This window comes from Solea solea, chromosome 16 (assembly GCF_958295425.1).
Source record: "Solea solea chromosome 16, fSolSol10.1, whole genome shotgun sequence".
Taxonomy (NCBI): domain Eukaryota; kingdom Metazoa; phylum Chordata; class Actinopteri; order Pleuronectiformes; family Soleidae; genus Solea; species Solea solea.
Window position 1 is genome coordinate 9,257,632 of NC_081149.1, and position 26,755 is coordinate 9,284,386.

The window sequence follows — 26,755 nt, forward strand, 5'->3', positions numbered from 1 at the left end:
AGGAGTTATGGTAATGAGACGTATGCATGCCAAATCCTGTCATTTAACGGAAGGGTTAAAAAAACCCACAGCTGAAATTAGTTCAGATATCTATTCAATTAACTGACATAAGCAAACCTCCCCGATGGCAGAAGCCTAAAGTCTGTGTGTAGAGGGTGCTGGGGGTCTCCCAGGCTTGACCTTAGCCTTCTGAGTGGCTCTCACATGTGACTAACAATTATGTAACAAGTAAGAATTCAGCTTCACCAGTCCTTATGAAGCCATAAAATATTAATGAATCAACAACTGGTCCTAAAAATAAGGCCACATGGTTAATTACTCAATACCTGGTATCATTTATTACCTTAGCCAAGCCATGATGTAATGATTCCATAACCAGCCAGTCTGATTGTTTGAAAGCAGCTCCTTTTGGCAATGACAACATGAGAGGAGATGTTTATGTGCTGTTTGTTGTGTGCACACTTTATACAGAGGGAACTGGATAATTGCAGAGAACTTACTGAGCTGAGAAAAACAAAATCAAAGCGATCTGATGCACACAGGCGTCTCGTAAACGCCGCTCCATTTACTGAATCAGGACTGGGCACCAAGACAGAAAAACACATACGTGTATTTAGAATATTTAACTTAAGATATCTATTATCAAATGAAGCTAAATGAAAATGGCAACATGACAAGAGTAAATGAGAAACACATGAAGCAAGACCTGCATCATAAAAGAGATTTATATGAGTTGAACTCCTTGTTGAGTATTTAAAGTATACAAATTATTCTTTGAGCTCATTTCTCCTTACATCATTAAGTCCTTCGAGAACAATTCATCAGACTTGATGAGGTGCTCACTGCAGCCAGCGTCTATTACATTACAAACCATTCAGGGGTTCAGCTCTTTTGCTTTCAGCTGATTTCACCTTTTGTCAAAACACATTTAAAGCAATAAAAATGTTTTACTTAAGTGCAAGAGGGAAAAAAAAAACAATCTTTCTCTGTAAAATTGACAAACACAGAAAAGAAATATATTTTTCTGAAATTGCTCAAGGACTGTGTCTTTGTGTGTGTGTGTGTGTGTCAGTTCCTTCAAGACATCAGCAGAGCTACTTCTTTCCCACCCGCAGATTTACAGTAACAAAGGGTCAAGATATTGCAGCTTCTGTACCACAAATGGACTTTGCTGCAAAGCAGGACAGATTGATTGCCACATATCGAAGACAGAAACACAGTGTTACCTTGTTGGAGGCATTGTTTAACTCCGGGCTGATGTTGATTTAAAAAACAAAAAAGTGTTGAAAAGAGAAGATCAATTTGCATCTGACAAGGCAAAGGTAAGCAGAGAATGATAATGAGGGATTTAATTGAACCCCTGCACACGGCGGAGAAAGTAGATAAGAGTGTGGGGGAAACGTCGTCATTTAGAGTTGGCAGCTAAAATCAAAGTTCAGAGAATGTTTTTGGGGGGGGAATTAATTTGACTATGTGTGGTTTCATCGTCTACTAAGGATGACAAACCCTTCTGAGTGGGCAAGGCTCACCTAAATAAGGCAGGTTCAACACACGCACACGCGCACACACACACACACACACACACAGAAAGCCTAATCTGTGCTCACAGTGGGAGGTGTTGTAACAGTTTGCCAACAAGAGACACTCGCGCTTCGGTGCATCTGGAAGAGTGCTAGTTAACGCCCATGACTTCCTATCCCATATGGGAATTATGGACGACTTTGTTCGTCATTAGCTATTCACACAAACCACTATCTCTGCATGTGAGCCACTGCCTCTCCGTCCCCCCCGCTGACATCTCCTCCTCTCGCACGTCGCCTCGACTCACACCTCCATTCTCTCTCCCACACATCATGACACAGTGTGTTACCACATGACATGTCATCTGCTGATATATATTCCTCTGTTGTCACAGGCAGCAGGGGCTGATTACTAAGGATGTCACCCATTGTGCCCTGTGGTATCACACTAGGGTCTGTGATCATGATGAGCACAGAGACTCACAGTGTGCGATCGGTTCAACTGGGTGTAAAGGGAAAAGTTCTGCCGCGTCGATGGCTAAATTGCAGCCTTATCCTCCGTCTCATACTGCGAGATAATTGTCTGCCGTTATGTCTGCCTGAGCTGTATGTGATATGCTGTATGACGCAGGGAAAACTTTCTTTAAACTCGTGGCACATTCAAAACAAAGGGGACGTGACAGGGCGCACACACACACACATGTGGAAAAGTGGCACAGCTGCGACGGTTGTTTGTGCATCCTTCCAAAGTAGGTGGTGCGGCGATGACTTGCCGGTTTTTGCTGCGACAAGCCTTGGTTTTGTTTTGTTTTGTTTGTGCATTGTTTCTCCTGCCACAGAAAATGGATATACAGTAAAAAAAAATGGATGGTGCAACGGTTGAAATTATAGCACACTCCATCATGAATGCCCCAGTCTCTCAGCCTGCAGCTCCTATGGTACATGATCAGCCAACAGCACAACTTTAAACACTGAAGTCGAACACCGGTCAAATCTGCTGATTATGACAAGTTTTTACTGCCATAAATGCCTGTGTGTTAAAGCGCAATAACAAAATGAGAGGGTTAATCTAACAACACAACAACTGGTCTGTTTTCTTAAAAAAAGAAAAGAAAAAAGGAGGATGATTTCTTTCATCATGTCTTTTTACTGCTCCCTGTGACACCTTGCAGTGTTTTTACAGCTGGAGTCTACACTACACTCAAACGACCGGCTATTAATGGCGTTCAGATTTCAAACAGAACAAAAAGAAATGCACACCAGGGTTCACGGGTTAGGGTTTTATAATCTAATTAAAATAGTTAATCTGTGAATGCTCCTGTGGATTGCAGCTCGAAGCAAACAAAGCAAAAATAAAAATACAGGAAAAGACTGTCAACCAACTAACGTACTAATTATTTAAAGGGAAACATGGACAAAATGCATCATGTGTTTACTTCTTTTTGCACTTTAGTAAATGTGCCAATTCATGGTGTCAGTTATTTTCTCTTTCATAGTCAGACTTTCTATTGAGATCTTTTAAAGCATTAATGCTGACAGATTGTAAAGTGTAAATCATTTATCTGTGGTGCAACTGAAATCCTGCTTCTCTGACTGCCTTTGTATTTGCACCTAACAATATATTATGACACTACAGTTACTTCAAGTAAGTGCATATGCTGTAAATCACAACAGATGTCACAGTGGCAGCGGGAGGCGAGGGAAACATCCTTTCATTTAAAGCTTTGTGAAACCTTGACATATTTTTTATTTTTTTTGGGAGATAAAACTTTGTGCAGAAGCTAGTGAGTGAGAAAGTAGCATGACACCAGCAGGGGTGCACTCAGCTCCAATGCACATACAGCGGCCACAAGCCAGTGCAGTCGACTGTGGCGGGAAGGGGAAGCTCAGACGGCTGCAGTGTGGTCTGATGAAGCTGTTGGTGCCATTGTCTCGCTGTCACAGTGGAGAAGCGGGAGGCTGCTCCTCTGGTTATGAGGGCAGCAACCCCCAGGACTGAAGAGGCTCATCGTATTTGTCTGAGCGCGTACCTGAGTGGCTACAAGTTCAAATTGGACGGTTTTTCATTTGTCTCTGCTTTCAACTTTAATAAATCACTGATTATGGACACCAGCATTCTGATATTAACGGGGGTAAAAGCCCAGTGTGAAACATTTACATGAAGTATTAACATTAATTAACATTAGGGGAACATTCTGGGAACCAAAAGAGAACTTTCTATAAAGGTTGTATGAAGGTTGTAGAAAAGTAGCATTAGGGGAACACTCTGGGAACCAAAAGAGAACGTTCTATAAAGGTTGTATGAAGGTTGTAGAAAAGTAACATTAGGGGAACGTTCTAGGAAGCTTTAGAGAATGTTCTATAAAGGTTGTATGAAGGTTGTAGAAAAGTAACATTAGGGGAACGTTCTGGGAAGCTTTAGAGAATGTTCTATAAAGGTTGTATGAAGGTCGTAGAAAAGTCACGTGACTAGAAAGTTCTTGTGACAAAAGTAGCTATGGGAACGTTCTGAGAACCAAATTAGAATGTTCTCTAAAGGTTGTATAAAGGATGTGCCAAAGTAACTTTCTGGGAACCAAATGTGCAACCAAAAACTAACGTTAGGAGAACATCAACTACGGGAGAACCTAGGGAGGAACCTCCAGGGAAGTTTTCTGCAACCAAAAGGCTTTAAAATAGAAATAGTTTTTTGTAGCCTAAGAATAAGGCTGTACGTTAGGCAAGGGATTTACTTTATGAAGGCTCCTGTCTATGTTTATGGACCATTTTACTATTACAGAGTTATAGTATTTTCAAAACAATTCTTATTTCTATTTTTAGATTCCACTCTGTAACATGCAAATGGGAATATAGTTGGAATATTATAATTCAAATATTTTCAGGGTCAAACATTTGATTCTTGGTGTCTGAGTTAAAAACAGGAGTACATGTAAACATCCCAATCTGAATAAGGTCAAAGGGTTACTGGTTGAATTATTTGCGTCAACAAACAAGTTAAATTACAAATGCCACTTTCATGGAAACGTGGTCTACATGAGTCACCAACGTAGTGAGTCAGAATCTGCCTTAAGACACTTTTCTAACGTGACTGAAGAAAGAGCCACTGTGCCACAGCGCAGCCCACATTTTATGAATCTAATGTTGAAATATGGCATAGAAAAGTGCCTCTGATTTATATGTCTGCAGAAGCTGCCATCACCGCCTCTGTGCCGTCCTGCCACTTTATCCGGGCTTCAATAAGTTGCATAAATTTAACCCATTTTAATCCACAGAGTTTAAAATAATGTGGGAAAAATAATAAACTCGATTTAATTATTCATGTCTAAAACAAATAACGGGTGTGTTTGTCTTTCATTTGAATGCAACTACGACTACATAAATACAAATAATGACAATGAAAGACAAACTGGGGATGGTTTAATCCATAAATTATTCCCTCCATGAATTATTCTTATTCATATATTATTCTTCCCTGACTTTGTTAAGGCATGCGGAGTTACCACTAAATGAATTTCGTGTCCTTTAATCACTCATATGATATAATTAATTTAAAGGAAAAACCTCAAATCTTTTTTGCATAATGGGGCGCAGGTGATGACGACGGGACTTGTGCATACACTTCGGTGGGGCGACGTCCGCCCCTTATTTCTGCATTTAAGTCCTGGCTCAAGAGCTGGAACTGAAGTCCCTTAAATGCAGAGGCTTCCACACAGCCCTCATTTTTTATTAAGTTTTCATTCCGAGTGCCAGAGCTGTAGATATTGAGGTTTATTACCATTATTCATGAGAGGAAGAAATGTATGTAGAGAAGAATGTATGTAGCACGGCCACTGTCATCAGAGCAGTGAGAGAGAAAAGAAGAAGACAGAAATAGAGGACTGAGAGAGAGAGACGGGAGCGGGGGTGCCCATTTTCAATTTAATCAGTCAGCTTGTTGGTTCAGTTGGCTTTGAGCAGTCAACAAACAAAACCAAATGGCAGCTCCTGGCACTGGCTGAGGCACACACACACACACACACACACACACACACTTTGGGCAGAGAGATGAGAGAAGAAACATACAAAGAGGGAGTCTGGGAAATCAAGGTTTCATTAAGCTGGCCAAACACACTCATACTCAGCAGTGATCAGCCACTGGTGAAGCTGCTTAAAACGGGAGGTTTCTCCCTTTTTTTTGTCCGTGAGCCTTCCCAGCGTCTGTGACAATGGCTGAACACGCCGCCGAGGTTTGAAGGGACAGACTGCGCAGTGGACAACAGAAATGTTTTATTACCCTGCATGAACAGCTCAGATCAGGCAGATTCCTCACTGTCTATTTGAATTGGCCCATATGCTCAATAACGGGGATGCAACTGATCTACAAATGGCATGTTTAGAGCCATAATGAAGATAAATGGAATCCTTCAAAACTACTCATGTCTGATAACCGCCAGTATTGATAACAGCTTCATTATCCCTCCTCCTCCTCCTCCTCCTCCTCGTCTTTCTCCTCCTTCGCTTCCACAGCTCCTCATTTTCGAAACACAGCCACAGGTCCTTCTTTACAAGTGCTCGTGCTGAACAGGAGGCTGATGAAGTTCATGGCGTCGACAGCCCGGGGGGGTGACTGTGTCAATCACCACGCTGTGATCTGCCGAATACATGTGTGCAGGTCATGCTGTTCGACTAGATGTAGGCAATTAGGGGGCGGGGGGGATAAAATCTGCCTTACTACCCACGCTTGATTGGGAAACCGTCAAGCTTCTTCGGCTGAAAGCGGCCTGACATATTACCCAGATTACTGTCTCACTTGAAGGCTTTTCCTGCTCATCTTTTACACCACTTTTCTCACTCTTCTTCTCCGTGCTTCATTTTTTCTCCCCTGACCATTTGGTTATTCCAAACAGAGTTTTATTTTTGTCTTATGGTGGAGTATTTGTGGATTTTCTGTCACAATAAGTGTTTCGATAATTACCTCTTGTCTTGTTTCATGTCACTTCACCTCTCCCTGGTCTTTGTCCGCTCTCCCGCCTTTGAGATTACCTGCTCTACCCTAATTAGCTTCACCTGTGTGGAATTGTCACTGCCTTCTCCTTTGTTTTTCAGCGTGTGTTTAACCTACTTTAGCTTAATATAGCCTTTGTTCTCAGCACCTTTGTTAGAATAAATTAAATTATGCTACCAGTAAGTGTGTAATTGCTGCAAATAGAGAGCCTTACCAAAGGTGGCTGGCTTTTGTCATGGCTGCCATCTTGCATTAGAATAAAAAGAGTGTTTCCATCGTCCTCCATTTGTTGCACTCTGCAGCCTCATTGCACGAACCCTGGTATACCTAGGCTCCTGTAGTATCCCACTTCACCATCGGGTGGCGGTACAAGTCTGGACGCAGGGTATAGGACGCTTTCCTACCGAAGAAGAGGATAAACACACGGGTCCACATGAGCGGATCGTTTCATTGTGCAACCACGGCAATGAGAAGGATGCTAGTAGTGGAAGAGGTGTCGAGCGGACCAACCGAAACATTCCACCAGACTGCGCTGACAACACGAGAGCAGATGGCGACGCACAGGCGGGAGAGAAGCGACAGGTTGTGTTTGGAGACGACAGCCTCCTGGATGCACAGTGAGTCGGTGGCCCGCGGCCTTCTCAGGCAGCAATATTAGTGCGGGACAACCTGAAGACCTTCTACCAGATGCAATTCGCATCATGTACACGGTGCGCGTTAGGGGTCCAGGGCCTTCAGATGTCACTAATTCTTACACACTGGACCAAAGGTGTCATGCAAAGTCATGTGTGTCACGGGGTCACCTGCTTAGGGACTGTTTTTTGTTTATTTTTCCTGTGTTGATCTGCCCTCACTAACTCTCTTGTCATTGCAGATCTTGTCACTCACGTCGGCCCTGCAATCACCTCATTCCACTCACCTGAGTGTCCCAGCCCACTTCCACACCTGGCCCTCATCAGCCTCCCTTACAAATACAACCCGTTCTCATTCACCCTCTGTCAGATCGTCATGCCACATGTCCTGCTCTCGTCCTGCTCTCGTCCTGCCAGTTTTGCTCTGCCTAAGACTTTTTGCCTGCTACTTATGCCAGAGGTTTTTCTGGACCTCCATCCCTCAGTTAGTTTTCACTTTTGTTTGCTGCTTAGGTTTTTGCTTTAAATAAAAACCTTTGTTTGGACACTCTGAATCGTGCTCTTGGGTCCAGTGTTTCCTCAGACATTACAATGTGAAGCTGTATTGTTCAATTATCCGTCTCCCAAAATTTCTAAGAAAATGTTTAAAAGGTATTTTTTCCTAAGTGTTCCGCAGTGAAAGGAAGTCAAGGCCAAGATACGACACATCTACAAATAACATGGGTCAGGGTATTTCAAAGTAAAAGCACCATAATGGAGTAGTATTAAAATCTGGTCTGAGTTCAAGTCTCTCGCTGTGGCAGCCGTCGGTTTATTACCAGTCGTCCTATCAAAAGCCACATCTCACCCCAACCGTCAGAATTGATCTCCCACCACAGATAAACATTTGTAGACTTCAAATGGTCTGATAAAGCAACACTCTGCAGTCTCCGAAATCCGATAGGCAATTATGTAACAGCACATAACATAAACACTGACAAATTGCTGGAACAGCTGCATGAAATCTCTGCTGATCAAGACGAATGTGAGGCAAAAGCACAGATTACTGATCCTGCCAGCTGTTGCCAACTACATTTTATTCACTTACCCCAATATTTCTGCCCTATATTAACTGATCATTGTGGTTCACACAAACGAAGCCTGGGAGCTTTCAATTGTCTCAGTCCTGTGGAAAATAGGTTACTGATGAAAACCCTGTGCTACTCGAGCTGTTTGATAACTGCTGTTTTAACAGATTTGGAAAAAATAACTGTACACAGAAGGCCATGGATGTGTAAAAATAGATGGGAATAATGCAGTGGAGAGTTTTGGTAAGTGCCTACCATTATTGAAGTTTCCAATAGGGCCAAGGACTTGTTGAATGTGCCTGATAAGCTTTATATTCACTAAATATTCACTTAAAAATAAAAGTATTTGTCTGAGTAAGGGCAATTGGTTGACACAATAGCAGCATTATGCAACCAGGAAGTAGAAGCAGTAAAATGCAGTAAAACTGACACTATTACTAATTGTTGGTGTATTTTATGTAACATACATAAACTTAGTCACTTTGCCACTTTGTTAGGAACACAGTACAAAGTGGTTTCCAGATGGTGTAGCCCAGGGGTCTGCAACCTGTGGCTCTAGAGCCGCACGTGGCTCTTCAGCCCTTCTGCAGTGGCTCCATGTAGCTTTGAATAAAACAAAAAAAAGTGTATTGATATTTTATTATAACACCTCTTATTTAGAGATCAAGGATGATAAATAAAAGCGTTTTAATATTTTGTTCATTACATCCAATGTCTACGTCAAACGTGATGTTGAAATCCAACCCTAACCCGACAAAACCTTGTGTTTGAAATACGGGAGCCACATATTTCCTGCACGTCGGGCAAGTTTTCTCAAGCATGAACTATATACAATCCAAATATTGCTTTATTTATTTCAAAGTAGGCTCCTTTTAATTTCATTCATTTCCACAAACAATAGAGGAACGAGGTCTACTGTACACAATTCTGTGTTTTATTTCAAAGCAGTTTTTTGGTCGGCTATAAACAGCAATGAAATGTGAACACCTTTCTTTTTTGCAGTTCTTAAATTTCATCTTATCTTAATTTTATGGCTCAAATGGGTTTTGCGGCTCCAGATTAATTTGATTTGGGTGGAGAGGGGACAAAGGTCGCAGACCCCTGGTGTAGGCCTTTCCTGCATCAAAAATAAATCAGTAAATCCTCCCTCAGCTACAGTTGCACTCACTCGGTAAACTCTGCACTGTCTGAAACAACTTTTTACTGACTTGACACTTTGAAGGGAGCCAAGTTGATAGAGGATGGGGGAAAGGCTCGAAGCCGAGACACGTCGCCGACAGTTGACGGACACTTCTTAACCCCTGGGGGACTCACGGTTTCAGCTACTTCCACTTGTTGTCATTGCTTTTTAGTCTTAACTTTAACAAGCAAAAGTTTTTGTTAATATTTGAATATTTTATATCACCGTTATAATTCTCAATAATCAATCAAATGACTACACACACCTCCTTATATTGAAATGTAGTGGTTCTATTATATTATATAAATATTTTGATTTCTAATGCTTCTTTTAAGCAAATTTAAATAAATGAACACTACTATTTCAATAGCTTTGATCTATAGTGACAAATTATACTTCATTTGCCTGTGATTTGAATTGGATATTTATGTTTATTTTACATATTTATCAATATATAATATACACAGTGCTTAACTTAATTTATTAGACCACCTGTCATAAAAATGAGGAAAAACATAAATATTTTAGAAATCTTTCAAAAAAGTTGTTTCAAAACTTAAAATGTATTTGTTATTTATTTGGCAAATATCAAACTAAATTCACCTTGTTCTCTGAGAAGTCACAAATTAATCAGGCATAACATTCAACCTCTAAAACTAATTTTTCAGTTCAGGAATGCAAGTAAATAACTATAATTTGACATTTTAATCAAGGAATAATAATGTGCTTTACAACTTTTTTAAGTACATTAATAATTATATTTTAGCATTAAAAACATCATTTCGGGGTTAAAGAGCTTCTACATACTGGTGTTTTATTACCAATACTGTTAATTTAGGGCAGCAGTGGCCTTGGGTGGTGGTGTATGTATTCATATGTTTCCAAAGCATGCGATCAACTGACTCTGAGCTACTGCCAAAATTATGGAATTAGATTTGTGTCAATATTTTCAAACAACACTTTTTAGGAAGCAAGAAACACTTGAGTTGAAATGAACCACAAAAAAACTCTCTCCAACTCTTTTGCGTTTGTGCTCCCTCACTCTCCTTTTTTGTTTGCGATTCTGACCATGGGCGGGGCCTTAGCCAGCTGCCTGTTGATTGGCTACTGAATTTTGGAGTGACGGCTCAACAAACCGGAAGTAGTCACAGGCTTGGAGTCGCTGTCCGTCTGGAACTCGTTCCCCCAGGTTTTCCCCGTCAACAAATATCTAACGTTTGTCAGATTATAAACGTTAGATACTTACAATTATTTTGTATTTTAGGTTCTAAAATGTGGTACTATCCAATAAACAGGACACGCATCTTATCTTATATCTTATCTTATATTTTATATGACTATTTTGGATCCTTTTCCTGGTCCCAAGCTCCTGAGTGTCTGCAAAGGCCTTTGTGTTTTATCCGATTCTCCTTCCATCTGCCTCTCCTTGCACGGGCAGCTGAAATGCCGCCTCCTGGGGGCCGGTGGAGTCATAGTGTGAAGCCATCCGCAGGTGTTCACCCGGCAGGTTGCTCTGCGGGATTGCGACCTTCGCTTTCTGTCTGAGTTGTGAGCTCAAGTCTCAGGTGACGCAGAATGCTAATGACGGTAACGTGAGCGGCGGCAGCGGCGGCTTCACTGTGAGAATCTTAACGCGTCTGAAGCATCGGTTCAGTCGTTCTGTTCCTTTCACACATCCCTCTCGGCACCGTGTACATTAAAAACTTTAATTATCTGCTGAACAATTTACAGGTGGCGGCCCCGGAGTGTTTTATCTTGACAGGTAAGAGTAGTGCAGTATAAGGCAGTTTGTTATTTTCATATCTTTCAGTCTCTGTAGTGAGTCAGTGGGAATTCACCGGGGCCAGGAAGTGGATTTTGTTTAGTTTGGTTTATGGTTTTGGACCACACGCACCCCGTTTTACTCCTCGCCTCCACTGACTCGTTTTCATGTCGCGTTTAACTGCTGAATGTAGAGCTCGTAACTTTCACAGCTTATACTGTCGATACAGTCTGGCAAGAAAGTTACAAATACGCTTTCCTATTAAAGGCTAATGCGTCATTTTTCACCAGTCTGTCAAAATGTTTTTGCACTAACGCATTTAAAATGCCCTTGTCTTTATATAGTTATATACTGTATTATAACATGTAATATTAATAATACTATTCTCACATTTAAATCACTGTTTAAAGACATTTCACATTTTCACACAGCACAGAGACAAGGAGGAATAATAATATTCATGAGGTGTTGTAGTAGCAGTAGTAGTAGTAATAGTAGTTGTAGTTGTAATAGTTGTAATATTTATAGTAGTAGTGATAGTAGTTGTAGTTATAGTTGTAGTAATAGTTGTAGTTGTAATAGTTGTAGTAGTAGTAGTTAACAACAATGAAAATATCATGGAAATGATTACCAAATTACCAATATTATACACATAATGAAATAGCCGTATAAATTATTGGTGCAGGGAGAAGGTTTTTGAAATTGAAAAGACGGCCGTGTAAAAAGATGGACATTATTTCACAAAATTAAAACCTTAACAACAGGCAACATACATTAGGAAAAAAGAAAAAGCGAGAAACAGAGAAACAAAACAATGACACAAACGTAAAATAATGTTCTTTATCATCCTACTCATTCTCAGCTGAGCAGGGAGAAGGTGGAAGGGGAAAGTGAGAGATCTTCTCATAATCAATTCATCTGTTGATTATTGATTCCAATGGAACTTTTGTCAGAAAGAATATTGATCAGTGTTTCCTAAACCTAATAATTGTCCTTAAAAGCAAAGATATTCAGTTTACTGTGATAAAGGACCATTAAAAAAAGAAATAAATAAAAAAAGAAATAGTTGGTGATCAAATTACGAAGCAATTAATTGCTGGACACCTACTAATTATCATATTCCGGCATGTTCCAAGTACGTTTTTAGTAACGGTTCATGCATTCTCCACAACAGTTCAAATATGGATTTTCACTTTGACATTAATCAATAGTCACTTCCCGCTCGCATTTAGTTGTAAATGAGCTGCGGCGACGCCGCGGAGAACAAACACCGTGCTGAAATCCTTATTTCGGCTACAACATGTAATTAGCCCGAGAGCTAAGTTGTCCCACGGTGTTTGGGCATCTCCGAGCCAAGAACAGTTTGGCCTTTTTGCACTGCCAATTATCAAGCACTGAAATATCCACTCAAAAATAAGCCTCTGTGTGCGTTCATCATGTCTTAAAGGAGCAGTCCGACACTTGCTTTGTCATGAACTGATTCTGAATATGCTGTGGGTGAGTGACACGACTCCCCCAGCAGAGAGAGAGAAGTGAGAGGTGATGGAAACAAAGTAAAACGTCTGAATATTCTCTCGGCATCAGCCACTGACCCGTGGAGAAGGTCCTCTACCCAGCGTTCCCTTGTAATCAGCCTTTCACAGAAGATGTCTTTAGAGATTTAAGAGGGTTCACGTGCTGAAAAGAACATCAAATTCCTTTTAGGGGGGGAAATAAATGATTCCCATGATTCCATTAAGACCTGTATTTTTTTAATGACAATCTGCACCTATTTCTAGGTGTGAGTTCTGAGCCAAGGATGCGGAAACTAGTTCAACATGGAGCTGGAATCGTTTTCTCGCAGAGTGTCTTCATGCCAAAGTGTGAGGGGCTTTGGCTAATGAGTTTATGTGAGGGTGTGAAATGTGCATCCTCCTCCTCCTCCTCCTCTGACGACCGACGACCGACGACAGACAGACAGACAGACAAGGGCACGACTAAAGATCCTAAAGATCCAACCAGCACCTTATGTGATTATTTATGTAGGTTCTAGAAATAAGGAACGTCTCCACTGCCTTATCTTCTTCCTCTTCTTCTACTTCTTGTTTCAGAGAGGCAGACTGCGAATCACAGCATGTCTGTAATTTGCCGTAATTACATGATAATGTGAAAAATGGTTGTGGCAGGTAAGGAGGGATTTACACGGCACATACACACACACACACGGCTCCTCATCCAATAACAGCTCTCTGCTCTGACAACTCGCCAAGAAGAAAGACTCTATGGGGTTTTTTTTATTCCTTGTAAGTATCACATTTTATAAAAACCTGATTGATGCTGCCAAGTATCCATTGCAGTGATTTCTATATATGTAAAGTTTTATAATATGAAAGATTTCTTCAGAGTGATAAAGGTTCCTTCAGGGTAAAACAACTACGATACTCCTACGGTAAATGTTCTACCATAAGACTCTGGAGAGAGGCGAATACACTGTAAAAAATATATCAATGGTTGAATTTAAACTTAAGTTTACTTGTTGCCTTAAAAAAAAGAATTAACACAATTTCAAGATAAGCTGTGTTTCAACAAAGACATTTGTTCTATAAATTGTTTAGTTAAGGATTCATTATTGTTCAAACTTGTCAAAATAATAACTAACCACCCTGTGCTTATTTTAACCTTAAAAGGACCAGAAAATCACCTGTAACTAAGTGCTTTTTCCCATTTTTTCCAGAATAATTTCCAATATCTGGCAGTTATTTACATTTTCCTGCATGTTAAAAAATACTGTTTCCTCTTCCTGCAACAGCAAAAGTGAAATTACCGTAACAACCACATATTGGTCTTGACTTGCAACTTCTCAGCTTTCAGAAACCGTTAGCACGAACCACCGCGGAATCACAGTAACACAAAGTTTTGTCTCCGATACGCTCATTTTTAAAGGGTTACGTTAAAAGGATACACTGAGAAATTGGCTCACAAACCAGAGATGAAAAACTGATTCCATAACTCGTTTAATTATGTCTGAGTAAATTAAATGAGGGAGTTACAATGACTTGTTTTTACAGTGTAGCCTATGCTAAGCAAAGTTTTTGCTCAATCTCCAAGGCAACAAAACACAGCAGCAACAGCTGTTTTTCATTCTTTTTTTTTCTTTTTTCATTGTTGACTGCAACAGACAAAACAGTAATAACTGAAAATTACTGAGCTGTGTGTGTGTGTGTGTGTGTGTGTGTGTGTGTGTGTGTGTGTGTGTGTGTGTGTGCACTGTTCACTAATCTGTCATCAAAATTCCACTGCTGTTCTCTATGTTGCCCCTGAACAACATGGATGAATTTCATCACTGCAAACCGAGCAGGATAATGTGGGTGCCTGACAGCGAGTGGAGCAACCAATAATCAAAGTGAAGTCAACACTGCAGACTACAGACTGACATTTGCTGTAAATATAGCTTGTGTGTAGGTGGTCAAAACTGCTTGCAAATGAATAACAAGCACAGACATGACCCAAGAGACCAGGACGATGAAACTGCAGCATCGAGCAGCAGCAACAGCCGGGTAAACGCGGTGCGGCAACAGCGTCGAGGTCCAGGTCGTGTCTGTCGCCAAAATTTCGCTCCGAGGGCGTTTCCGGACGACACTTCTCCTGTCTGTGAAGTGTCTCAGGAGAAGAAGGAAAACAAAACTGATAGCAAACAGAGAACTTTATTGGGGAGGGTTGGGGGATCCCTTGTGGGCAATGGCATCACTCAACCATTTAATTGGATGGTACTGACATTTGCAGAGCAGGGTGTCGCAGCGTTTGTGGCAGTGCCGGAGCACAGACTCGCTGCGCTGCCACGCATGCATCATGCTCCACTGACTCAGGAGGCGCCTTTTCCTTCCTCCAAAAGTTTAAAAAAAATAAATAAAAAAATCTCACAGTCACACTCGGCAGAGTCAGATACGTATGCTCACACATCTCTGCCATAATGGGCAACTTGTGGAGACACCCAGGGGTGACTGAGATAAAAATCAATAGGCGTGATCAATCGGCCTACACATTTTCACCCACCAGCGTTTTAAGACATCCAGCTCCGCGCAAATGTCACACGGCTCATTAATCGACTTAAATAGATATTTACTGTAAGTGCCGCTGACTTATCTACTGTATCGCTCTATAATTACAATTCCTGTGTTCGAGATGAGCGAGGGAGAGAAAATGCCAAATGCTTATAATCAGTGCCTCGGTTCGTCTAATCAAACAGACCAGTCCGAGCCATGAAAGACTTGAAACATGCGAGATAACACGCGTGCAGCGTTATTTAAAAGGCACGATGTCTCTGGAAAGCACTGATGTGCAACCAGGACAAAAAAAAAACAAAAAACACAGCGTTCCTTCTTTACATACACAACACAGCATTGTTCACAGACTGAAACAGTGAAAAACTAAACAGCTGGGGGTGTCTGACAAAAGGATTAAGTGATGAAAAGGTTTGTTTTTAAATATAAAACCTGCAAAAACATATCACCAAATGATGATCCGACACAACAAAAGAGTGTACTGTAAATATTATGGTAACACTATAAGACGAGTTGATTTCTGCTGACTTTCTCACGCCAGGAAAAAAAAAAAATGAAAATACAGTGAACCTGACATAAGTGTGACTGCCGTTTCTGATTCCACACCTTAAGAGAATCGGCTTCAACCAGTGGATTATAGCGTTTTAAGTAACAATCATAGAAAATCAATGCAGCAGCTGGGAGAGTTAAATCCAGGTAACAAGTCTCCCATGACGACAGTTATTCAAATCTACACTCACCGGAGGGAAAAATTAATATATACAGCTGAGGGAAACTGAAGGAAAGAAGGAAGGACTGTGGGAGAGACGGAGACACACGGTGGATATGTATGCAGTGACAGTCGTGTGTTATTCACAAACGTGAGATGACGACTCCACCTTTTTTCATGTGTAATTTACTAAAATTGCCGAAAAAGACGTATTTTTGTAGTGTCTTCATATTTTAATGGACAAAATCCGACGGCCACTTACACTATTATTATTATTATTATTATTATTATTATTATTATTATTAATTGACTGTTACATTTAATTCTACTAGTCTCTTAGGTTTCTTAGGAGTGTGTTTGTATAAAACATGCACTGACGCACACTCAGCGATGACCGATTCAGTCTCAATTCAGTGTGTGTCCGCCGCTTCAGTGATTTCCACGCTTCCCCATCCTTTGTCTACGTGAACAGCTGTGCTGTGCATTCTAGAAGTGAAGATTGTGCTTTAAGATTTGGGGTCATTTGCATGACGTTGAAGCCCAGGCTACTTTATGCAAATCAGAGGCATCTGGCACAACTTGCAGCCTCTGGTAACTACAGATTTTTTATGATCTAAACAACTGGGTGTTTTTTTTTCAAAATAGAACATTATTTCTCATTAAAACTCTGTGCAGAAACACAGTACAGTGTACCGATTTGTCGCGAAATGGAAACGAGCATCAAGTGTGCAATGCTGGTAAATGTGGCGATCCCACCCGTCACCCCAGTGGACACTTACTATGAGACAAAGACACTTGTCCTAACTGAAAACAAGGCTGTCACTGCAGACATAATCTTAACAAACAGCTCACCTAATAAAATCAGTCTTAAATCTATGACGCTAAAATCTACTTCTCTTTACGTTAATTCAATCCTGACCACATTTACTGTCATAACCCGCAGTCTCTTTTTCTCTCCCTGTGAGTGCTCATACTCACGGGGGAATGTTGGTTCTGGGTAAATAATATTATTCTGTACAGTCCAGAGCCCTGGGAGGTCTTCTGTTATAATACGGTGCTATATAAATAAAATGGACTTGACTTGGCTTGGCCTCCTCTGCTATTGAACACTTACACCATCTGGCGTGGTTTAGCACAGCGACTCTTTAATAAGCACTGACCTGCAGTGTTGAAGAGACATGGACTCACGAACAGCATCGTTTTGTGAATAGCAATGCTGACATGTCTGTGTAAGTGCAGCACTGAGTATTTATAATGTCCAGTAAATTAATCCTAATCCCCGATTTTTTTCCCCTCCAACCTAAATAACCATATATATACCATAATAGTCCCTTTGTAACGACCCAGCGGGCGTTACAGTTGGCAGATGTAACACACTAGCGGCGCTTTTCCACTACATAGTACCGTTTTCCATTACAATAGAGTTCCTCCTCAAAGTGGGCGGAGTCATCACTGCACGGCTGCATGAAACTGCCGTGACTTTGTTTTACACGCGGCGCCATCACACAAACTAGTGACTTGTATTTTCTTTCCTTGGTCTCCCTGGCATAGTTTATTAGGCCTTGTGCTTTTTGTCATTGTATACATTATAATGTATACTTATTTGAATAAAACTTTATTTTCAACAATGCTCAACATCTCCTTCTCCATTTTGGTGCATTTCTGTGACAGAACACAGAAAAATATCATAAGGGTAAAGTTAATTTCTAAGTGGAGGAGGTCTTCACCGTCAGTTTGTGACTGTTGTTGCTCTCAGGTAACTAACTAACTAACTAACTAACTAACTAAGAGCAACCTTTGTTTGCACACGTTTGTTTTTATACCAGTTACAGATGTATGCAACTTTCTGTAGTTTTCTGTGTGGGTTTGCAGCTGCTTGACTGTCCCCAGCTGTACGATTACATAAAGTCTTACACCAGCTGTAACAACACCACTTTAAACCTTAATCTAATAAAGCCAAGCTCAAAGGCTCAAGGTGTTTCCTCTAGCATGCAGTGTATCAGAGTGTGTATAATACCGTCTACAAATCCCCAGCCCTGTTCCCACATTGCCACGTCTCAACTTACAATCTTTGAAAACTTTGCCTCCTCGGGACCTTGTTGACACAACATACATTAAAATGGCGCGGCTCTATAATTTATTATAATAAAGAAATATAGGAAAACCAGTAGGAAATATAACCTGTAGAGTATCATTATTTATTGAGCAGAATAGCAGATTTTTTGGGATTTTATATTATTTTTCTCCATGCAATATCAGCATGTTATATACCAAACCTGACAAATGTCCTATGACCCTCCAAATGAGAGCCTAATTTTATTTGTGTAATGACAATAAAAGATCCTTTCCTTACCTTTTATGAGCTGATGAGGTTTCTATAACAACAGTACCGGAGCTGGCAGTCAGCTACAGGTGTGACCAAACACAGCTGTCCCCATGAACACATCAAATCAGCTTCATATGCTGTCTGAAAATAAATAAATAAAAGCAATATATAACAATAGAAATTACATTTTAGAATAAAATATAGTGTATGAGAAGGATCACATCTAAACAGAAAATAAGGGATGAAATGTAGGAACGCACCCGTATTAAAGGCAGGGGGGGAGATCATTTTCTGGGGCATTTTTTAATGTATTGTATTAAAATCCTCTTCACACCCCGATTGTAACCAATTAATTAATGCATTGTCACAAAAATGAAAAATGTCAGTCACCTGTGGAACAGACAGGCCTGTAAAAAACCCAAACACATTAATTGGATCGTGATGCATCAATCAAACTGCCATATGCGCGTGCCCCTCTCCGTGCATTAATCACACATGCTCAGAACACAACGTCACAGCTTATACTAGCTTGCTAAATAGTTGCAGCAACAACAGGTTTTGGTTGCAAACAAAAGACGTTTTATGGGAAAACTACTGTCAGGAAAAAGGCCGATGCAGAGCGATCCAAGACCAGAGGGAACATCGGTGCTGCAGTTGGAACGACAGCAACAACTGAAAGCCCAGAAAGCTACTGCAAAGTGATGCCATGGTGGCGCCGTCCGTTTCTACTGGACGGATAGGTTCACTATGTTCCCTCTCCTCTTCCTCCAGGCCAAATGTGGACATGATCCTGTTGAGGGATGAAAGACAGGCTGTCTCCTTCAAGCAACCAGTCTCCTATTAAAGCAGCGTTTGGCTCATTGTATGTAATGAGACATAACCCACAGTGTGGTGTTGGGGATACCACAGGGACGAGTAGATCTGAAAGAGCGCTCACAGGTGAATATGTACACTTTCTTCATGCGCACTACAGTTTGAAACCCCTTCAATGAAAACCATGCAGGAGAAAAAAAATAAATATTCCTTCTTCTGTGACACTAAAAACTCAAAGGAAAATACCAATGAATTGCACGGTTATTGTAAGCAAGTAGGCCAAGCGGAAGATATGGGAGTTCCATGATTTATAAATAAAGATGTGTACTTCCTCATGTCCTAAATGGACACCCAAGGGACAGTGGGGAAAAAGGAAGGAGATGAGAGGACAAGAGAGAAGGAGGAGGAGGGCCACAAACAATTATCCCATCATAAACATAGAGTTTCACTCAGCTCACACATGTGGATCTGCCTCTCTGCTCAGTCAAACGCACTGATGGAGAGGAACCAAAGTGACATCACTGCTGCATCTATGACAGCTCAACATTCTCCTCCGTCTCATTTGCCCCCCCATCCTCTCTCCGAGTCGTCCTCTACTTTTTTCTGCCTCTGTCCTCTCAAGGGCATCTTGCCACTGTGAAGAGAGACATCTGTATTGTTATCCGGCCCGCCCGCTGCTTCTCCGACGCTCTCAAACCCCCATATCGTGTTTGTCTCTGATTATCAACACCTCTAATAAGCTCCATCAGCCAACCAACCGCCATCCTGCCCACTTCATTTGCAGGAGGAGTGAGAATTTAAAGACGGCGAGTCATTTTGGGATAAAAAAGAAGATGGAGCCACACGTCAGAGTAGACGGAAAGGTGGGGGACCTCTGCTTTAGAGACGGCATGAGACATTTAACCACACCCTAGTCAGTGGAGTAAAGCAGAAACGCTGACGGCAAGCCAAACGGTGATTCATCTTAAATATGCTGTGTACCAACATGATTAAGGCCCTACATCTGTTTTCCTTCACAACAAGATTAGCCCACGACAAACACATTAGCCAGGTGGACAATAATGACAAACAGCGTTTCTCCCCCCCCTCTCCATCGATGGCAAGACAGGAGGGGTTTCCAGCCGCTTCCAGCACAGAGCTGATCTCAGCGGCAGACATGCCATGATGGCTCACTGTCACTCTTCGTGTGACTATTTTTAAAGCTGGATGGAAAGCAGTGAAGACAAACACTGAAGAATCCTCTCCTTCTCCTGCCATCAGCCTCCAAATAAATAAATAAATCCCACTGTGGCAACTAATCTGTCTTATTGTCAGTGTGAACACATCAGAGACAAGCTGCTGATAAACATGCAGTGACAGCGATCAAGAAATATCTGTATGTACATGTTGTCCTGTGAAAATCAATATCCCATTGTTGGACAGCCTGACACAACCTTATATAAACTGTGTACAAGTCCACAACATGGACTCACCCGACTTCTTTTATTATACAGTAGTGGCAATTGCAGGTCTTTAAAACCGGGTTTATGTAACTGTGTAAAACTGAAATGCTATAATAGTGTTTTTATTTAGAGTGTATATTGCGAGTAATAACACACAACGACCAGCTGTTTGTCGACAGACTTCTCTCGCAAAATCCACACAGGACTGAGGCAGAGAAGGCTCTGCTGTCGTGTATGTTTCTGCAATGCTGTCAATCAAAAAACTGGTCCCGCCTTTCACACCGTTGCTCCACTCATCAAGCAGGAGCCCAGCGTCCGCCCACCGCTCCGTAGACTCCCAGATAAGCTGAGCTTCCGTGAAAGTGACGTTTTTGGCGCATTTGTCCAATCACCGTCGAGGCTGCTACGAGAATACGAAAATCATGATAATCTGGCACGTTCTAATCGCGTTCTAGTGCACGGTGAGTAACACAGTACATGTTTGACGACGTTTTAGAGGAAGCTGAGCTTCCCTTGCTGTCTTAGAGCAATTGTTATACAGTAATACCAAATTTCTGTGTAAAATGGTATTGTGTAACTTTTAAATGAAAATAAAAAGATATCTCTTACATTAACCCTTCTATTACCCTTCTCATTACCGTAACTCCTAGACCGTTTGTGATATCTAGAAAATTCAACTAGCAATCTGTCCCAGTTGTACCCAGCCTCTGCCTTATGTCAGCTGAGATTGGCACCACCCTCATGTGGTGGATAAAGCGGTAGAAGATGGATGGATGGATGGATGGATATCAGAAAGCAGAGAAATAGAGCTTTTTGTCCATAAAATTGTCTTTACAGTAGCCGTCAGGACTGCCGCAGAGCGACCGTCTAATCACAGACAAGATTCACCAGTGCGTCACACATTTGTGACATGAGCTTCTCAGTACCGTAATTCCTAAATGGTTGAACAACTGCCAGACATCGAAAGTGAAAGTTATCTTGGAAAACGGAGCAGAAAGGGGCAGAAACACTCAATCATTGAACATTTTTTGACAATTCTACAGCCATAAAATCAAAATAAATCCAGACTTTCTCTGTGTATTACAATAAAGTGCTTTTTAGATCTTGCGTCGCCCATAAGGAAGTGATTGGAGGAGGCAACAGCCATATTGCGCTAGTAAAGTGAGACAACTGCAAACAGATTCGAGTCTGACTGAAAACACAGAGTAGTGCCCACAGAAAAAGTTTCAGAAGTGGATGAGAATCTTACACGTACACATTCCCTGTCACATCCAGCTTTATCTGCTATCAGTGATTGATGGCATCATGACTACACAGTGGGAGAGAACTTCTCTCAGTTGCTCATCCATAAGCCCAGGGTCAACACCACACGAGCCGGTTGCTCAGAGAAAAGCAGCTGAATAACACAACTGACATGGAGTCTGGGGAGACGCAGTGTACTTGTCTTCTTCTCCGTCTCAAGGCTTCACTCCAATATATGTACATGTAAAATAGGTGGATCCGTGTACGAGTGCAACCAGCTGGAAACGAGCGGCGCAAATAAATAATACACTTCCAAAACGAAGGTCGTCATGAATACGGTGACGGTGGTGGCATCAGGGCTTTTTTTGGAGCTGGTCTGCTGTGATGGGTCCTGCAGTGAATACTGCGTCCCTCATAAGGTCTGTGTGACATGGACGACTGCTGAAGGGCTGTCCCCAACAATCATGTCTTCTGGCAAAAGACAATGGGACAGGGAGCAAAATAACACAAAGGGCAGCAGCTTAAAATAATTATCAAGCCTTTAGAGAGTTCACATTAAAACAAGCAGCCATTATGAGTCATGATTAAACTAAAGTTCATCCTTAAAATGTGATAATAAGCATTTTACAAGGTCTTATAAGTGGCTAATTGATGGTTAATAAGTGCATTATTGGCTCTAATGCAACATAAATAAGTTAATTGTGCTTTTATTAACACCTATTTAGACTTATTGATGTTGATATCATAACCAATAATCATGTCATAAAATCTTATACAAGGCTCATTAATATTAACAGCTTAAAACATTTGTGTTAATTATTTAGTGACACCTATATTGATTAGCATAGCATTAGGTCCTATAAGTGGCTTATTATTGGTTAATTACAGCTTATACAGGACCTTAAAATGAAGTAGTTTCCTTTTTGTGGGTGAAATATTTCTTATTTTTAATGTCCTTTATTTCCTAATGTCCAATAATATGTGTTAAGTATGCACTTTTTATTGATTTTACAAGGTCTTACAAGGTTAGCTTGTTAAAACACAGTTGTTTCCTCATATTCACTGGAGGATTTCACCGCCTGTTGTTCACTGTCAGAGTCATTGTGTATACACATTTCACATAAAACATGATGTGAAAGGGATGTTGTCGAAATAAAGCATATGGATTTGTTTTTAATGTCCTTTAGACCCATATCTTTAGGTCTACATCTTCCAAGATTCTTTCTCCCCCCTCAGTCACAGAGCGGCTTCATCTTAATTTGAAGCCCCTGCTTTCGAGTAACAACAAAGCAACAACTGCTTTTGAAAAACTGCCCGAGGAAAAAAAAATGTATTGTGTCCCTGCAGCTTCCTGTGGGCCACACTCTCTATCTTCATTTCTCCCACACTATCTTCACCGCTTAACATCCATCCAACGCACACACGCACACACACACACACACACCTCCTCCATAACCTATCCTCCCGTGTTTGTCCAGGGACACTTATCATCGATGCACACAACATCTTTTCCTGCATCCCTATCGATCCCCCTACTTAAACAAGCCTCATTTGCAGTCTCCTTCTTGACATTTTTTCCCTCTCCTGTCTCTTTCTTTTCCAAACTCTGACAGGCTGTGCAGATTTTGGCAGTTTGCTGTTCTCCCCTAATCCTCCGCCAGACTTTCCCTCCTTCACAAATATACAAGGATTTCAGAAAGAAAAAATGCATCAGATGGCCATGAAGACATTACAGCTTGTGAAGTACAGTTTTTTGTTTTTTTTAAATTACAAACAGAAATATCGACATCATTTACAGTTGCTATGTTGACATGTAAACAAAAATACAAAGAGATTTCCTCATGGGTTTACGGAAAATGCTAGTGGAACTAGTGGATTATTATAATTTTGGCCACTCTACTGTAATATTTAAAATCTGTGGTGTTCCTGAATGAATTATGAATTTAGTCTTAAAATATTCCTTTATTTATTAATTAATAATATATAAAGTAATAAATGTAAATCATTGTAGATTTTACTACGACTACTACCAAGGGTAGTAATAGGCCCTAACCTGAACAGGGTTCCAGTAATGGAGATATGGTAATACAGTTATTACAAGTATTAAATTATATTGGTATATAAATTGTATTAGGGCTGCCGGTTCTGGAAAAAATGTGAATCAGCTTAGAATTGAAATCACGATTCTCTGGCACGACTTTTTTCATAAATTGAAATGTTTATTGCGCTCATGTACAAAAGGTTAGAAACCTTCAGTTAGGCATCAAAGTAAAGTGCCAAACAGTGTGATTTCTTTAGGGCCCTGCATAATGAGCTTATTGTGATTATTGTTGTTATTATTATTATTGTTGAGTGTCGTCACAGGAAGAGGCACAAGTATCAAACCGAACAATGTCGAAGTGTAGATCGGTTAAAAATGCTTAAAGGAATACTTCACCGATTTGCATTTAGCTTTGTATTACTAGAATAGGGGTAGTATTTTTGAAAAATATCTTCATTCTTTGTTTTGTTACATGTCCACCAGTGACACTTGGTCCAACGCTAATTCCGCACTTTTTATACCCACTCGTAGGGGGACGGGACGTCATTCCCAGAATGTAAACAGTGTCCACCATCTTTGCTAACAAGAAGGAAGATATTTCTCAACTCTTTGAGGTTGGGAATCCAATTTTCTAGTAATACAAAGCTAAATGCAAATTGGTGAAGTACTGCTTTAGCAATCCTGAAAACGTGGGTTAATCTCCAACATTTAGCAAAGGAAATGTCTAAAATCTCATCATTTAACAGAGGAGTCATGTGTATTTAGCAACAACAGTGCCGAATGCAAACCTTTTTGGCACAAGCTCCGGTCAGGTGGTTGTGTGATTCTCGTCACTAGATCATAACATTCAAGTAATAATAATAACAATAATAATAAAGTAAAAATAAAAAGTCAATATGTACCTTACAAAACCCTTGGTGAACTTCTACCACCAGTATCTACCAATGACATTTTAGTTTACATTTTAAATGCAGTGGGGCAGCATTTTATTATTAATTATTAGTGAAAGTAGTTCAAAATCTTTATTTGAATCCAAATACATGTCCATGAGTCATGTGAAACTGTGAAATGTTTTTCAGTCATTGTTATAGTTAGGTATTTTCTGCTATAAGTAAAAACAACAACAATTAACTGATTTCTTTCACTCTGTCTTGGAGACATTTATCACAATTGTCTATACTGACTGATTTCTATTGTGACAACCTTTTTGGTCGTATTATCACCACCCCTATTCTGCTTATTTGTGCCTCAACAGGAGTTTTTTTATATTTTATTTTAACAGTCTGAAACACTGTGAGAAATAAGACAAGGGGGGAAGGGAATAGATGATGAGACAAAGGAAGAAGAAGAAGAATGGAGGACAAAATGCAGGGGGATTGTGTTTGTATTTATTCTCTGCTTCAGGATGAAGACTCTTTTGAAACATCTATCTTAGTTAAGTGTATCGTGCTCCTGAAAATGAATCCATCTGTGCAGCTGTCCACCCTTCCATCTTTGTCCAAGTGCTCTACTCTAATATTGGTATCACCACAAATTACACTAAAGCACACACACACACACACACACACACACAAGCAGACTGGAATTAATACTCCCCTCAACCAAAAGCCACTCAGTTCTATATTTTATGCAATCGTTCTCTTTCTCTTTCTTTCTCTCTACCTCTCTGCTTCACACAGAAATGGTGTTGTCTGTTGTGTGGGTGTGTTTGTGTTTGTGTGTCTGCTCTAAATCGATCTTTATCTGTTATTTTCAGTGGACATTTGTGTGCATCACACTTTATCCGTTGCATCCATTAAAGAAAAATACCAGCAAATAGTAAATGTCACTGACATTATGAATGCTAATTCTACATTATTTTGAAATAGTTATGATCCTAAATCAATACAATTCAAATGATTCAAATGACCTTGGCCTAGTTATTGTTTTTAAAGAAGAAGAGAAAGAAGAAAGCATGGAATAAAAGTGATGGGATGTATGTACATGTGATTGTTCTGAATTAAACATGTACAAACAGTGGAAACGACTGTTGTGAACTAAATGCTGACAAATTACCACTGATTGAGTCTAATGTTTTTCTGACAACCCAAACTCCAACATTCACTTTGTTGTTAAGAGTTTATTTGGTCTCCAACAACTCCTGAGGGAAACACTTAAGTCTTCAGCAGCTGCCTGCTGCAGTCCAAGGGAACAGTGTTAAGAGGGCTGGGAGAACTGAGCAAAATGTTAAATCTATGGACCAAAAAAAACAAACAATCAGCTGAATAAGAGAATAAAAACACTATAAATATACACCAGGGGTGTCAAACGTACGTCCCGTGGGCCAGAATTGGCCCACCAGAGTGTCCAATCAGGCCCGTAGGATGAATTTATGATAATTTCACGTTATGAAATATTATATTTCCTGTGGCGAAATGTTTTGTGCCTTTGCCCATTTATCCAGAATAACTTGCAATATCTGGCAGTTATTTACAATTTACTGCAGGTTCATTTAGAAAAACATTGTCGTTGTAAATTTTGGACATTTTTACAGGTGTTCTTTCCACTTTCTCCTCTATGGCATAGACGCTATTTCTCCGGCTTCCTGAAACAGCGCAAGTGAAATTACCGTAATAACCACATGTTGGCTTCTCCGCTTCCAGAAACTGTTGGATTTTTTCTGGTAGCACAAACCGTCGCGTAACTACGATAATGCAAAGTGTCGTCGGCGATACGCTCTGTTAAAAGCTTAAGTACAAATCATATGATCAACAATTAATTTAAGAAAAATACTTATGTTGATGAAAGACGTAGACATTACTTATTTAAGTATTATTTTGAACATGCCTTAAATTACATCTATCTGTATTGAGGGGACAATGGAAATGGCACCAATCTGTGACACACACACTGTCTACCATCCACACGTCCTACTGCTAAGTCAACCAAGATATTTCCTCCTGGGATAAAAGAGTTTTTTTTCAGACCAGCAGAACAGCAAAGTCCACCTTTTTCCCT

The 26,755-nt window shown here is 40.4% G+C and overlaps 1 long non-coding RNA gene across 1 annotated transcript in view; it reads right to left on the reverse strand.

Annotated features, from left to right (window-relative positions):
* The window catches only part of LOC131475926 (uncharacterized), an 85,510-nt gene that overhangs the window by 48,880 nt on the left and 9,875 nt on the right, over positions 1–26,755 (reverse strand). Inside the window, exon 2 of the long non-coding RNA XR_009242554.1 lies at positions 18,248–18,361. This is a non-coding gene — a long non-coding RNA (uncharacterized LOC131475926). The remainder of the gene's footprint in view (positions 1–18,247; positions 18,362–26,755) is intronic.